Genomic DNA, 17,430 nt, shown 5'->3' on the forward strand with positions numbered 1-17,430 from the left:
AAGTTTTCATGGTAAGGGAGAACCAACATATTTTTAGTTGAATAAGGCTGATTGTCCCTTTTATGGATTGTAAAAAGTATTTCTAGCAACTTTAAAAGATTTGTCAATTACATTTCTTTGGTATTTCAAATCATTACCTATTTCATAAATTTTGGATATTTCCTCATCTATGTACTCTGGACTACAAATTCGTAAAGCTCTCAAAAACATTGATGAGAAAACAAACAGTTTAACTCTATCTTGATGGGAAGAATAATAGTGGACATAGGAACAGTTATTTGTAGGTTTTCTGTAAATTTTAAATTTGAATTCATTATTACCCTTAATAATTAAAACATCTAGAAAAGGAAATGAGTTATTTTCTTCAAATTCAACAGTAAAGTTTATAGAATGGGCTAAGCTACTTAATTTTCCTAGGAAATGGTGTATATCTACATTTTTGGGCATAAGACACAAAATATCATCAACATATCTGAACCATTTAGCTCTATTAGGGAGGATTGTGTTAAGCAGCCTTGTTTCAAAAAATTCCATGTATAGGTTACTAAGAACAGGTGAAAGAGGATTTCCCATTGCCATACCAAACTTCTGAGTGTAAAACTTATCATTAAATACAAATTTTGCATCAACAATGCAAAGTTTAACAAGTTTAATGATAGTAGGAACTGGCAATGGTAAATCATAATTAACGAGTTCTTCAGATAAGAAACTTAATAAATCATCAACAGGAACTTTCGTAAACAAGGAAGTAACATCAAAACTACCCATGATAAAATCATTTAAGTCAGACAAGGAACTTAATTTATCAACTAAATCTATGTTGTTTTAACATTAAAGTTAGAAATTTTGCCAACAATAGGGCTCAAAATATCAACAAGCCATTTGGATAATTTATATGAAACTGATCCTATGGAGCTAATAATTGGTCTGACTGGATTCCCTGGTTTGTGTGTTTTTATTAGTCCATACATGTAAGGTAAAGATGGATTAGTGGAAGTAAATTGTTTGACTAATTCATCTTTGCCTTTCAGTAGAAGTTTTATTGTTTTATTGAAATTGCTGTTAACGGTTTCTAGGGGATTTTTCCTAAGTTTAGAATAGGTTTCAGTATCATCTAAGAGATTATTAATTTTTTCTTGGTAGTCATTTTCTTTCATAATTACTATTGTATTTATTTTATCTGCTTTGGTAAGGCGCAAATTTTTATTGTTATTAAGTGTGTCATAAGTCTTAAAGAATCTTGGAGGGCAATTGGGAATGTTTGGTTTTAACATAGAGCTATATACCATTCCCTTACTAATATTAATTTCATCAGTGGATAAATCAGAAAATTTCTCAAAGTTGCAAAAGGCTTTTGCAATTTCAACATTATTAAGGTTTTTTGAAGTTGCAAAACTTAGGCCAAAACCTAGAGCAGCAGTTGTATTTTTGTCTAAAATTTCATCTGATAAGTTAATTACAAAATTGTTATTAGCATGCTTTGTCCAATCACTATTTTCAATTAAAATGTCTAATTTTCTTTGTAGTTTGTTTTTGAGTTCATTACAAATTCTTCTGAGTTTATTATAGCAATGATCCAACATACTGTGTTTCCATTCGGATGGAATGGCCTGATTAAAAGAGTATTTTTTGTTTCTCAATATTTTGAATGCTTCCTTCTCCTGTATTTTAGTTATTTCAATATGTTTCTGAAGAATAATTCTCATAAAATCATCAAAAGGACGATCTCTCATGTCAAGGATGATATTGGCTAAAAGAGACTTGGGCAGAACTTGTTCATTTAAACAGGAATATAATTGAATCTTGTTTCATAAAAAGCAGTTTTGACAATAATATGAATATTTCCTTTGGTTTATATAAATTAGATCCATTTATAATTAAAAGAATTTGGGAAGAATTTAATAATACATTAGACAAATAATAAATTTTTAAATTTCTTATTTCTTGGGTAAAATAGTTTGTTGGTGGGTTGTGTGAAGGACCTCTCTAGTTCGGCCGGCGGGCCTACTGTCTCACGTCAGGTGCTTTTTTGTTGTGGGATCTGATAGTGAGGTGTGGGCTACCCCTTTATATACCTTCCTTTGATGCTTTACTTTCATTGTTCCTTGATAATGTGAGTAGTCACGACAGCGCTTGGAATTTCTCTATTCTTTCACAGTGGTTGTTTTGCATATATATATATATATATATATATATATATATATATATATATATATATATATATATATATATATATATATATATATATATATATATATGCACACACACACACACACACAAACACACACAGCTAACCGAAAAGTTAGCTTCGCTAATCACTAATCCGCTACAAAATTAGCTCCGCTAGCGCTAAGCCGCTAAACGGCCGAAAAAATTAGCAGAAGCTAGCGCTAAACGCTAACCATTAACTTTCTCACATGAATTCAGATTCGGTTTAGTTTTGTGGTCTTTTACTCTTAAAACTTTTAGAACAGACCTAGAGAGCTTCCTAATAAGTTGTAAGGTTCTAATGAGACAAGATTACCCCAAAATAAAGAAAACTCTGATAAAAAGTGAAATTCTGTTAATTTTTTAGGCTATTCGGAAGAACAGTGTTGCAAACAGTACTCATCCTCAACTGAGCAATTATTTAGTTGAGTCATTTATGACACTGTACACCAGGTACGTCAGGCCCATATTAGACTATACAGGCACCAGTATGGAACCCGTACCTGGTCAAGCACGTCAAGAAATTAGAGAGAGTGAAAAAGTTTGCAACAAGACTAGTGCTGCAGCTAAGGGGTATGTCCTATGAGGAGAGGCTAAGGAAACTCAAACTGATGACAGAAGAAAACAGGAGGAAGGAATTAACAAGGTGAACAGAGCCAGAATGTTTCAGAGTTGGGACGCATTAACAAGACGATACAACTGGAAGTTGAAAACTCAGACGAGTCATAGGGATGTTAGGAAATATTTCTTTAGCCTTAGAGTTGTCAGGAAATGGGACAATGTGGAAAGTGAAGTAGAAGAGGCAAGATCCCTACATAACTTTAAGAAGAGGTACATTAAGGCTCTTGGAGCTAGAAGAGAGTGGACCAAAAAGCGACCAGTGATGATGCGGGACCTGGAGCTGTGATAAGACCCATTCAACCAGAGATAGTTGGGTACATAGACACACAAACCCATCCTCTCCCACGCTCACAGACAGACGCACACACAGGCCGTGGAATAGCCTAGAAAATGACGTAGTGGAGGCGGGAACCATATATAGTTTTAAGGCGAAGTTTGATAAAGCTCATGGAGCAGGGAGAGAGAGGACCTAGTAGCAATCCCTGAAGAGGCGGGGCCAGGAGCTATGAATCGACCCCTGCAACCACAAATAGGTGAATACACACACGTAGGTACCCGAGCTCACACACACACACACACACACACACAATTGGAAATTGAAGACTCATATGAATCAAAGGGATGTTAGGAAGTATTTCTTCAGTCATAGAGTAGTCAGGCCGTGGAAGAGCCTAGAAAGTGACGTAGTGGAGGCGGGAACCATACATAGTTTTAAGGCGAGGTATGATAAAGCTCATGGGGCATGGAGAGAGATGACCTAGTAGCAATCAGCGAAGAGGCGGGGCCAGGAGCTATGAATCGACCCCTGCAACCACAAGTAGGTGAGTACAAATAGGTGAGTACACACACACACACATGCCCACTAACCACACAAAACAGGTTTAGCGGTAAATAATACGGTTCTTATACATATCAAGCAACTAATTTAAAAATTTAATAAAAACATAATTGACTCAAAAAAGACTTCTCCTAAAAAAATACTTAAAAAGGGGGGGGGGCAGAGAGTAGTAGATAATGAGAGATGTCCTGGATAACAGTCCATGTCGAGTATCATAATGTTTGTTCTGGAACAAACACTGCAAAGTTTGCCAGACAAAAATGAAAAGAAGAACTATAAAAGGACATGGAAAGGCTGTAAATTTCTAGAATTATATAGTAAATTTTTATTTTAAACCTGAGAAGTGTAACTTGATGACTATGTTGGGTCTAAGAGGGAGACAGGTGGTGTAAATATTAATAAGTTTCAGAGAAGAAGTTGATGCAAGAGAGAGTGAGAGAGAGAGAGAGAGAGAGAGAGAGAGAGAGAGAGAGAGAGAGAGAGAGAGAGAGAGAGAGAGAGAGAGAGAGAGAGAGAGAGAGAGTGAGAGCTAGAGATAGCGAGAGAGAGAGGGGGAGGGAGAGGGGGAGAGAGAGTGTGTCCTAACAATGCTACAGTCGGTATTTATTTGCTTCTGTCATAGTTAATCTACTGAATTATTTTATATACATCATTACAATGTAATGAAAATATTTATGAAGAACTGTTGGAGTGTGAGCAACGTAACAATTTTTTAAGGGATTCAGGAGGAGTCCTGGAGGAGGGAAGTACAGTGCTTCCACTCTAAAGAAGGGATTTGGGATATTTGCTGTTTGGAGGGTCATCTGAACTGTCGTATCTACTCGCTTCTGACAAGATAGTGATAGTGTAAACGATGGTCAAAGGGTTTCTTCTTTGGTTCATGCTACCTCTGTGGGAGACGGGCAGCGAATTAAAAAATATGCGAAATTTATCAGCCACAGTCTACATATTCATAATTCGTCCCAAGTAATAACTGTAAGTCACTCCAGATTTTGACACTGCGTAACATTTATCTGTTCATTAGGTCGTGAAATTGACTAATATTTTCTCAAGCCATGCATTTAAGCTGCTCTAGTCCTGACAATACAGTCAGAAGACCGAGCTTCAGGGGGTGAAAGTTTGGGGAAGACTTGATCATGATATACAAGATGATGAAATTTATCAGGAGCAGCACCAGGTCAAGGGAACACAACGGGAAACTGAAGCTTGAACAATACAAAGAGATAAAAAGAACTTGAACATGAGAAAGTAATATCTATATTTCTAGAAGTACATGTACAAGGTATACAGGCGTAGCTAACATCACTAATATATTACTATATAGAAAGCCCCTTGTTATGCAGAGCATTTCGGGCAAATCAAGTTAATTTTGTCACCAGGATGTAACCCATACCAGTGAACTAACACCCACGTATCTATTTACTGATAGGTGAACATGGACAACAAGTGCCGTAAGGAAACACGTCCTAATGTTTCCACCCGTACCGGGGATCGACCTCCGGACCTCAGTGTGTGAATTAAGTTCGATAGCAATCGAGCTACGGGATGCACTGGAGCAGGTGTCAGGATATTTTAAATACGCTAACCGTGATGAAACGGACTTTCAAATGCTGTTACGACAGCACAGTTTGAACCTTGCTACGAGGCTGCCTCACACAGGCTGGGTCGAGCGAGGGCGTACCAGGCTCGTGTCCTCAGGCAGTCACCACATCAGACGACAGGCTGGGCTTCTTATCAAGTATGTACTCAATATACTACGTTCAACAGTCTCAGCGAGTTATCATTCACCATAACTCCACTTAAGAACCCTTACGACTTAAGTAGTAAACTTTCATCACATTGGTTGACTAACAGTCCAGAGGAAGAGCCAAGAGTTGGAGCACAACCCAACACAGTTTAATAAGCTAGTAAATTAGATAAACACGCAAGTGTTTTGGTCAGCATCAGTGTGTTATCAACCACGTACATACGACTCCAGCCTCTCTGCCAGCCTTACACGTCCTCCACAAGAGATCACAGGCAGCTAATGTCTGACATGCACAATACTATTAATAGTAGTGACTTTTCATACTTCTGACGCCCTAAATGCGTTTAGGTTATTCAGCCCAAGGCGTGGCGAAGGCTCGATCCTCCATCTACCAATCATGAGACGGACTGTCTACTCCCACTGCCAGCCAAGCCAAGGGAAAGAATCCAGAGAAAGTAGGAAAGTATATAAGTGGGGATCGTCCCGGAGAATGAGCCGTCACCCCCGGAACTTCAGTGTTACAGCCTACCTCAAACATGTTACTTCATAGTCGTCAGGTAACCTCGAGCTTCATCCCGTCCTCTTAATCCCAGACAGCTTTTGACTATTGCAGACGGTCAATGGGGGAACTAAAGGATTTTTAACAGTCCAAATTTCGCAATATTTTTTCTACCACTCTGGAAGGATGCCCGTTTTCTTATCGCGGAGCAGAATTTTTTATCGCATTCATGTTATATTTATAATTTTTACATTGTGGTATATTATAATTTGTTGTAAATGTTTGTAACAGAAGCCAAACATATTTTGTATGGAAGAAAAGAGAATGAGTTACGAGCTTGCAATACACGATTTATACTGCACTGAACTCAGTTATGTAGGCTGGTCACACACGTAGCAACACATTTTTGCAGATATTTGGTAACATTCTTCCAGTGTATCATAACACATGCTAGTTTCAATGTTTCTAGTCAAGAATATGATAAAGGCTTAGTTTGTAAAAGGTTTTTGACCACATAACTTTCGGTTTCACACCCTTCAAACTTACGTTTAAATACGCGCTTACATATTCTGCAACTATTTGTTTTATTTTTGTGTCTCCATTGACATCGATATTAACGAGTTTCAAGCATTCTGGCTAACTGTGCGGACCCCAACTCAATTTTTTTTTCATTCTCTCTACGCAGTGAAGAATCTCTCAGTTGCAAAGGTTTGTACCAAGATTTTTTCATATTAATGCGAACTAAAACGATATAAATATTATTCATGGTCAATATTGATTTTCGTTGCTCTTGTTTCAGCTTAAACATAAGTTATTATGTAAATTCTCCAACATTAAGGAGGCTGTGCAATGGAGATACTTATTATTTGGTCTTACGGGAAAAAGAGTAAATGTAACCCAACGTAACCCAGCCTCTAGAAAAAGGTAACACTGAAAAAATATTTTCTTGAGAATTGGTTTCTGAGTCTTACTTATTCTTTGATATTATGAATATGCTGTAGACCTTACAATCTGGTATTTAATTAAGGACCTTATAGGAAAACGTATTTACGTTGCATCTCACAGTGGAAATTTTATCATGTACCTTTTATGATTAAATATTTCCTTGGTAGCTAATAAGAAAACATTTGCGAAAATCAATCGTATTTAATAGGACCTTCACTTATAAGTAACACTTACATAATATACAAATACCATATTTACGAAAATACCACGAATCACGAAATACTACTATTGTACCAGAATAATCAATATAACCAGCAATATAAATAAAAATAAATTCCAAGCACAATAAATTCAATACAAAAGTTAACAACTACAATGAAAAACCACTCTGACAGTACTGCTAAAACCAGCACATGTACGATGACCTGCCTTACTCTCACAGTCTCCCTCTAAAACTTACCCTCAAGGTTTGTAATAAATCTGTTTGTAATACGTCTTCTGTTGTTTGTGATACATTTTCTGTTTTGACAGATCTACGGGAATGTTTCCCCGTTAATTTACCCTTCACTATAATTTCTGTTTTACCACCGTTGCACCTTACCACGTATGTTGCACGTGTTAATAATTTACCAGACATATTGCAGGTGTTAATTTACCACGTATGTTGTGCTTGTTAAAAAAAAACTACCACGTTTATTGCACGTGTTAATTTACTAATCACCTGTGCATTACTAATTAAAGGATAAGGAATAAGTCACCGAGATTAGTCGCTTTCGCATTTGAGCAGATGTTTTCAAAATTGAATACCTTACACTGTTCTACTACGGTACAGCGACTTAGACCCCAACTTGTAGTTTACAATAATTTTTTTTACCGCAATACATAACTTGGCGAGAAATACGTAATCTGAATGTACGATACCCATGAATGAAAAACTATTTTGTTGCCAGTTTTCCATTAATTGTGCTTTTTATGATGGTTGAACAGTTATACGAGTTACCTGCGACATTTTGGTTAAAAAACGCAAGAAATAATTGACTTACCTTCAGTAATTGTTGACCAGTTAGAAAATAATTACCTTACCTAACGCATTTACTTTTAATCCCAACCTAAGATTATCTTACCTGAGGTAGATGTTTATATCAGAATTTTCAGTCATAGCTTGCTTAGTGTACTCCTGCACATGTAATTGTCTCCCATGTCCAACTTACCATACACGAGGTAAATATAATATGCAACACTGATTAAAAGAAATTAGTTTCAATCATCACACGCTCGAATTTCATACCCCGACGCGTGCATCAACGTTGACACTGTCAAACAAAACTTATAAACCTTAGTAATTGATACCGAGAAATTGGTTTAAAAAGACACGTGAGCAAACACTAGGGTATATTTATTAGAAGACGTTTCGTTCCTGGGGCCTTGATCACTTATAAAGTTAGTAATGATCATGGTCTCAGGACTGAATCGTTTTCTAATATATCTTAGTGTTGGTCAAATGCGTTTTTTAAGCCAATAAATATAGCTATAGAGAGACTAGTAAAGAAATGCAATTAAGTACTCACAACTTCTTCCTGATGCCGCCCTCGTCATCCTCTGGCACAGGGCCACTCTGTCAGGGTCACAAGACGAACCTGGTTATTATCTTTTACAAAATGCATTTCCAACGAATATTCCACCCCCCCACACACATGTTTCAGAGTGCCCCAGAATTATATATATATATATATATATATATATATATATATATATATATATATATATATATATATATATATATATAATATAGGCCATATCAGTAAAATACTTATTTAAAAGTTAAAAATATAATTAAAAATGCAATAACTTAGTTTGAAAAAAATGGCAGGAGAGAAAAAATGTGATAATTTTTATAGATTTTCTTCACAATAAAGACAAGGGTAAAAAATGTGATAAAAATTCTGTCAAAACCTCAGGAAAATGAATCAAAATGAAAGTGAGCGAAATGTTTTACAAAGACAGTTCCTAGATGACTTGTCGCTGACACTAGAGGTTTATCAAGTCTATGAAGACATGATAATGTTTAACAATGACTGAAACATCGACGAAACTAAAGCTTCTCGTGTGTTGTGTCTTTATACCAACTTGTTACACCAGTCACCAACTGTTGGTGAACCAGTCACAGACTGTTGGTGAACCAGTCACAGACTGTTGGTGAACCAGTCACAGACTGTTGGTGAACCAGTCACAAACTGTTGGTGAACCAGTCACAAACTGTTGTCACAGTCACAAACTGTTGTCACAGTCACAAACTGTTATCACAGTCACAAACTGTTGTTAGTCACACATTGTTGTTTGTTACAAAAAAACGCGATTTCTAATGATAGAGATCTCCAGTGAACACATTGTTGTTTGTTACAAAAAAACGCGATTTCTAATGATAGAGATCTCCAGTGAACATTAGAAAGGACTGCCCTTCTAGCATCCAGCCTGTTACTGGGTGTTCGTAACAAGTAGTCAGTATCCTGGTCCCATTATCCATTAGAATTTAGTAAGATTCAATAGTGCTTCAGGATTACAACTGGTAGGATACTAACTAAAGAAATTAAAATTTAATAAGTTTATTAATAACAATAAAGTTGTCTAGGCGTATGATATCAAAGTAAATTGAAGTGATCAATTGAATATAATATAGGATACAAGTTGCTACACTTCTCTCGTGTACAGTAGTATTGTGCTGAAGGCACATGTCACATCTTTATGGCTTTTAAGTACCGTCTGGTACATTGTTAGCATTTAATAACATAATACAAATATATACAAGTAAGTTTGTGTGTGTGTGTGTGTGTAAGTGCTCTAAGTAGTTCGCTATGTCTCAAGACTCTACTAGACTTAACCAGTGACTGACTAAAAGTCCTCACATAAACTAGCTTCTTGACCAACCTGGCAATCAGAACAGCTTGCTTGAACAATAAAACGACTGATAAGCCGAACAGCAATATAACAAGCAACAGCGACACAGAATTAGGAACAAGGAGATAATATGACACTAAGTAGGGACCATCTGCAGATCCTCCACAAAAGTCACAAAACTCCCATACTACTGAATCTAAGTTCAGCATTAGAAAATCCCCGACTGTGGCAGTACACAGATACCAGTACAAATTAGGTCAGAAGCTACAGCTCAGGACCTGAGTTTCTCAGAGTGCCTACGAGAGAGACAACCTCAGTACAGTGTCGAAAATCACTAAGTCTAGGCTATGTTCCGTGAACAGAGTTACACAGAACCAACAACAAGAAAGCGACAGAGACAATCTTCCAACAAAGGCCCACAATGGAGAGCTGGAGAGGCCGTGTTGTTGGAAGGCACGTCAAACAGACAAGAGCTAGTGCAGCCCAGGCAGACACTCCTGGTGAGGTGTGATCGCCCCACCCCTCCCCTGATCACGTGACTCTCCGTGGACTGCTGCTGCCCAGCAACACAGAAGCCGGCAGTGAAACAAGGGAAGTGAAAACTACAGTAGTTAGACAATGCTGTTAACTGCTTAACACTCGAACTACGAGCACTGAATAATATATAAATGATACATCCTACCTAATAATATAACTAAGTCAAATAATAATGTAAAGCAATATATTTACGATTTAGCTAATATCGCAAATATAAGCAATATAAAATTATATGAACAGGTAATATACATTATATACATTGTGACCCATTCACAAACTGTTGTTAGTCACAAATTGCTGTCACAGTCACAAACTGTTACAGTCACACACTGTTGTTGCAGTCACATACTGTTGTTACAGTCACAAACTGTTGTTAGACTGTTGTTACAGTCACACACTGTTGTTACAGTCACAAACTGTTGTTACAGTCACGTACTGTTGTTACAGTCACAAACTGTTGTTACACTGTTGTTACAGTCACACACTGTTGTTACAGTCACAAACTGTTGTTACAGTCACGTACTGTTGTTACAGTCACAAACTGTTGTAAGAGTCAGTAACTTGTTACAGTCACTATCAGTTATTACAGACTCAACATTGAATATTAAAAGTGCACAACAGACTTGAGAAGTTACCTAAACATGAATTTGGCTCAAGTTTGGAAATCCTGGAAAAACAAATTAATGAAATAGAGAAATATAAAACAATAAACAAACACTAAAAATGCAAAACAAAACAACAGAGGATTATAAAAAATAAATAAATAAAAGGCAACAAAATTTATAGTCAAGATAGGATACATTATGAATAAATATTTTAAAGAGGCAAGAGTAGAATGAGAGAGAGAGAGAGAGAGAGAGAGAGAGATTGCATTTTCGATCTAGTGTTCAACAGAGAATAAATACTTATTGTAAATTGGCTACTTTTAAATGAGATCATTTGTGCAGATGAGGAAAATAATAAAAGATTAACTAATAAAAGTGGGAATTATGCTTAAGTAATAAAACCAAAAACAAAACTTCATATCCACGAAATGCAGAGAAATATTACAAGATCATGCCACTCGTTATAGAGAAAATGCGACACATGGTCCAGATGAGACATCATCTTGGGTATCCAACGAATGAGAGGAAAACTAAACAATCCACTATGGATTATCAAAATTTCACTATGTGGTGATTTAATTGGCGGATATATAAAAGATGTCAGTTACTGACACTATTTAAATCTAGGTAATAGGGAAAGACCTTCGGTGAATGTTCATGTAATGGGTCTTCAGTAGTCCTTTAATTTTATCTTAAGGGATAAAGAATATGTATAACCGGTTTTTAAAAATTAAAAAAAAATTCCTTTAATTTCAGTAATTTAATACCCTTTTAAACCCCTTTAAACCCCTTTAAATTTATCTGTAGTCTAAGAAAGCCTAGAGAGGTTTTCTCCCTCTCGGGGTTTCCTCCTTTTGGCACAAGGGCCCATGAAATCAACCTAACCTATTACTTCAATGATTCCTTTTCACCAACAAGCATTTTTTTTTTCAGCATGGTCAAATTGGGGTTTTTAAAATAAACAGGAGAAGGAAACTCAAAAGGTTAATCCCCCTTGGAACAGGCCATTGTCCCCCGACCGTAGAAACCTTCCATTTGGAAGGGAAACATCAGACCTTACGTTTGGTAAAACAATAAAAACCCCCTTCACTCATGTTTTTGGGAAAATTTATTAATACACACAACTTTTGCAGAATAATGTACCAATTTTTCCCTTATAAAATTTTATAACCAAACCAGTCTTTCTAACCTTCTGAATTGAAATTTCCGCGAAAAATTTTAGTTTTTATGGTAATTTTCATCAATTACAAATTATTTACCGTTTCTTTAAATCTATAATCCCAAATTTTAAACTGGATAATTAAAAAATAGATGACAAAAAAAGTTTTTTAGGTTAAATTTCTAACGGGTGCTTTTTTTAAAAAGTGGAGAAATCTTGTTGACCTTTTTTGTTAAAAAGGGGTTTTGTATTTAAAAGGGTTTTAAAAGAATTTTCAAAAATTGGAAAATTAGATTAATTAAAACCCATAAAATACACTCTTTGAAGAGAACGTTTCCATTCCATTTTTCCCCAATTAATTCCATTTTCCTTCTTCTGAACGTGAATCACTTGCCATTTAAGAGTCATTTACTGCTTGACCATTCCTCCTCCTTTAAAAACACTAAATTTTAAAATTTTTAAAGCTAACTTCCTTTTCTAAAAGATTGGTGGAGGTGAATTTCCCTAATTTGAATTATGAAGATAATTTTACTAAATAAGCTGTTTTTCTCCTTAAAAGCTCCCACCCTGTTCTCAATGTATCTTGTTATTTTTTGTTTTAACTCTCAGAATCCAGAAAGGTTTTTAAGGTTCCCCGGGTTCACTGAATTTTAAAACTACGCTAAACCCAAAGCCCACAGATCCATGGGGTGTCTTGGTTTATTTTACTAAGTCAAGGGAGGTTGAGCGGGAGTTCTAACATTCGAGCAAGGAGTTAAACAATGGGAAATAATCTGTTTTACAAGGACGTCGGGTGTGTCCCAAATTTTGGGCTCACCCCAGAAATAAAGTTTTAAACCTTAGGAGTAAATTAAGTTTTGTGGCGCTGAAGAAGAATATAAAGTTTGAACGGGTTATTGTAATTCTCCATAAGGGTTTCCCCATTTTCCCAATTTGAAGTGGGTGAAGAGAACAAATTGCTCAACCCTGATCGAGGGGACCAATCCTAACAGCGAAATTTGTTTGAAAAAAGGGGTAACATGCTACCCGGGTGGAAGGTACAAGTTACCAATCAGTAAGGTCTTGTTTTTTTTTTTTTTTTTTCCCCCAATTTTTTTGGCCCGGCTTCAAAGGGGACCGGGCCTTTACCCCATCTGGGGTTGTTTAATCTCCAAAAAGGCAAGACTATAGACAATTGGGGCCCAAAGCAAAAAAGTCGGGGCCAAAGGAAGAGGCCCTGGCCTACAATCTCCCCCAAAGCTCCAAGGGTGAAATCTTTAAAACGGGAATAAACCACTTCCGCCTAGAGGATTAGAGAAATGCTAATTAAAAAAATGGTGAGATTTTATAAATTGGAACGGACCTGTGTATTTTTTTTGGGCACTAAACCAATTCAATTGTAGACCTTTTAATAAAGGAAAAGTATAAGAAAGAGGGCCCCTGAAGAGAAATGAATTTATTATAAAAAAATTTTAAATAGGTAAAAAATAAGGAATCCTTTTTTCCAGTCTTCCTTATTTAAAACCAAAATTCCTAATTTAAAATTAAAAGGGGCCTCCCCCCTCACCTTGGAGGGAACAGCCTCTCAATGCCTCCAGAAACAAGACACCTCAACAACCCTTTTCCCATAATGGTTTTGCCTGAAATTTTAGATGAAAATTTTTTCTAAATATTTGGCGAAATAAAATTCATATTTTCTGCAAAAACTAAAAGCCGAAATCAATCCTCATGGAAAGTTGAGCATTAAGAAGGTTTACTTCGAGTTAGAAGTCGCTTCGAGGTAATTTTAAAAAATTGTAAAAGATTAGGGTCATTTTCCCAAGGTGTTTCGGGTTTAAGGGTGTTTCGGGAAAGGACTTTAAATAACGTCTTTGTAAAGATTCTTGTGATGAATGAAACATATCATGACAATTTTAAATGAAGTTCTAACATAGCGACGGTCCTAACCAAGAATTCCCTAAAACTTTATAGAATACAAGACATGGAATAAAGCAACCAACAGTGAGAGGGAGCTATGTACATGCAGAGGTTTCATTGAGATCGGGCCGAGCAATTTAACGAAATTGGAAAGGGAAAAGGGGAAATTCAATAAGTCAAAAGTTTAAATTAAAAAAAATGAAAACAGGATTCTAACTTTTCGGGAATTTAAAATTAAAATATAAAATTTAAAGAGACTCTATACAATTATAAATAACTTAACACCAAAAAAGTCTTACTTGCTTTCTATAATTCGCCCGGGCTGGAAACCAAAATCTTGAGCATAATGGTGGTCCTATCCAAAAGAAAATCGTTTAAGTTTAAGACCTTTCTAAGTTTTTCCTATTTTTTTTTTTAAAAACTCGGTATTTTTTAACACAAGCCACTTTAAAAGGGAAAATTTAAATTTTTGAAAGGGGGAAAATCGAGGAGGCAACCAAGGGTAGAGACCCTTCAAATTTCGGAATGTTCATTTTCAAATTTTAGGCTTGGTTTCAACATTTAATAAGATTTCTACATGTGTGGGAGAAATTAAAGTTTGCAATTTTCCAAACTAATCATAAAAAAAGACCAAAATCCTTAAACTTTTTTTATATAGAGAAGGTTTGAAATTAGTGTTAAGGGATCAAAAGGAAATTCCAAATTTGGGAGGGGGCAAATTGTTTTTAAAGGATGTTTTAAAAGGGAATCGTTAGTTGAGTGGTCTAACTTAAATGGGAAAAAATTTTTTAAGAAAAAGGTCTTTGGTAATTGGGGAAAAGGGTAAAAAGGGTTAAATTTCGGAATGGATGGGCTATTAAAAGGAGAAATTTTGTGTTGTAACAGTAGAGTGGGTATGAGTGGGTTTGCATGAAAAGGGCTTGTAAAAAGGATGTGGCAAGAATGGAAAAAACCAAAAGAAAATTAGAACAGGCAAAAACCGGCTTTTTTTGGAGCCTTTCCCACCCTGGAATAAAAACCAGGACTCTTGAAGAAATGGAAACTCGGAGTGGGTTCTGTTGATTGACACCTCGGATTAGCATTTCCCTAAGATAAATTTAGGTGAGATGATTTTTAAAATTGAAACGTTTAGGGGGAAGGTATTTAGGTTGGCGGGTAACTTTATTCTGTTTAACTGAAATTTCCATCTGGAATTTAAATTTTACTGTTTTTGGGGTCCCTTATTTGGGCCAATTTCGTGAGGCTAGTGAAAAATTAGTTTAACTTAGTAACCAGTAATGATTTTTTGCCTTACCTGGGGATTTAAACATATTTTTTAACAAACTGAGCGCTAACCCCAAGAAAGTTCTCATAAGGGAAATGTTAAAGTTGAGTTTAAGCAGAAATTGGAATTTTTAGGGAATTTTCAAAGGGCTTTAAGCCTAAAGGAAGTAAAAGGGTAAAAAATCTGTTTTCCAGTCAAAAGTGTTCAAAGCCCATTTGGGGAGGAAGGTAAAGGTGCCGTAGACGTGGGTTTAATTTTTTATGGTGATAGAAGGACGTCCATGGTATGGAAACTGAAAGAGCCTGCAGTTAGAAGGGTAAAAAGCCCTTTCGATCCCATGAGGGGAAGTGCCGTTGGAGAAGGGGGTTTAACCTGAAAAGTTGGAAAAAAATTAAAACACTTATAGAATGAATTTTTATAAAAGGCCCAACATGTTTCAAGGCTCAAAGGTAAAGGGATAGAGAAATGAGAATGGAATACTAGCCGGGAAACGTTTGTCCCTCTGGGACAGCAAAGTGCTTGTTTATGCCCTGAACGTAAGTGGGGAAGCAAAGACGGTGCTAAAGCTCCAAAACCAATTTGATAGGGCAGGGTGAAAAAATTAAATTTTGAAGTTGTAAAGAAAAAAGAGTCGGCTAAAAAAATTGTTGAAGGGCCTGCCCAAAAAAGGGGAATTAATAGAGAACGGGAAAGTTAGCGGGAAAATCTTGAAAAACTGATAATTTATAAGAAACTGGGATTTGGGCCTCGGAAAAACTAAGCATGAGAATGAGATGCAGCCCAAGAGATGTTGGTCACCCCAAGTTCTTCCCTTATCCAAATAACTTTTGATTTAAAAATTAGGAAAATTGTTTATTGGAAACTGAACCCCCGCAAGATGACATTTTTACCACTACCCACCCATAAAAACTTTCAATTTCACCCTTCCACTTCAATTTCCCCAAAAACCAATGCCAAGGAATCAATTCCCAACAAAGAACACTATCCACAAACCACTTAATGTCCCCATACATCTTTTCAACAACACCAGCCCACCCCAACCCTTTACAACCCTTTCCCCCGGGGTTTGGCAAGAGTTTCCCTGGGTCCCAGCCCCCAATCAGGTTCCACCGGATTCTTTTATACCCTAAACCTTTTTTGGGAAATTTTTCAATTAAAGACCTCTAATAACTGAGTGTCTTTATTTCATCCCATTTTTACTAATCGTTTTTTAAAAATTGAGACCATAAAAGGAAAAAAAGGAGAGGGCTGAAACCCAGCAGTAATTTTTGACTGGGTCATCAATGAAAAGCCTCCCTGAACAAATCCATAACCCAACCCTCCGTTCTCTAAAAAAAATATTATGCCTTTGCGTTTAAAACCCGAATGAAAGCATCACCCCCGCCCTGATAAGCAGATGCAGTGTCGAGGTTTAATGACATAATGTTAATTAAGTTTTATTAAATTATGAGGCACACAGTTTCCAGGCTAAGTCCAAATTTTAAAAAAAAGGAAAAGGGAAATAGAAATCATCTAATTTTATAGTGAGCCAAACCCCTTATAGAATCGGCGTTGAGGAAATATTAACAAGAGCCAAAAATATGGCTAAACACCATTCCAATTTTTTCCTTTTACTGGACTATAAAGAAAATAGTCTAAATTTTTCAACACAAACCCCCCGGAAAAATAAACCCATTTTTTTTTTAAAAACCCCTACACAATTTTTTAAATTTTAAACCACTATTTTATTCCCCCAAAACCCAAACACATAACCCCAATACTAAATATCAACACGCCAATTACTAATCAAAACATATAAATTTAAATCCACAAAATTTAAAATTCCCCGAAACCCCCAAACCCAAAATTTGGAAATCCTTAAGGAAGTTTCGCTAAAAGTTTACCCCGTCCAAGAATCCCGGTTTCCCCAAAATCCCCCAATTCACCACCTCCCGTTATATCATACAGTCATATTCATATTTCAACGTATTTAAACCAAAGAAAACTTTCCCGCGGTGCCTTTTTATTTTTTGTTTGAAACAAAATTGGACCTAGAAATGATGGGGAAGTTTTTGATAACCCTACATAAGGACGGTGGAAGCAAAATTTCACATTAGTTTTAATATGATTAACCCAACCCTCCTTTTCTATAAAAATTTAAAATATTCTGTCGGCGGGCCCATTTGAAATTTACGTAACAAGGTAACCTAGCTGGTCAAACAGCCAAAGAAAGGTTA

This window comes from Cherax quadricarinatus, chromosome 16 (assembly GCF_038502225.1).
Source record: "Cherax quadricarinatus isolate ZL_2023a chromosome 16, ASM3850222v1, whole genome shotgun sequence".
Lineage (NCBI taxonomy): Eukaryota > Metazoa > Arthropoda > Malacostraca > Decapoda > Parastacidae > Cherax > Cherax quadricarinatus.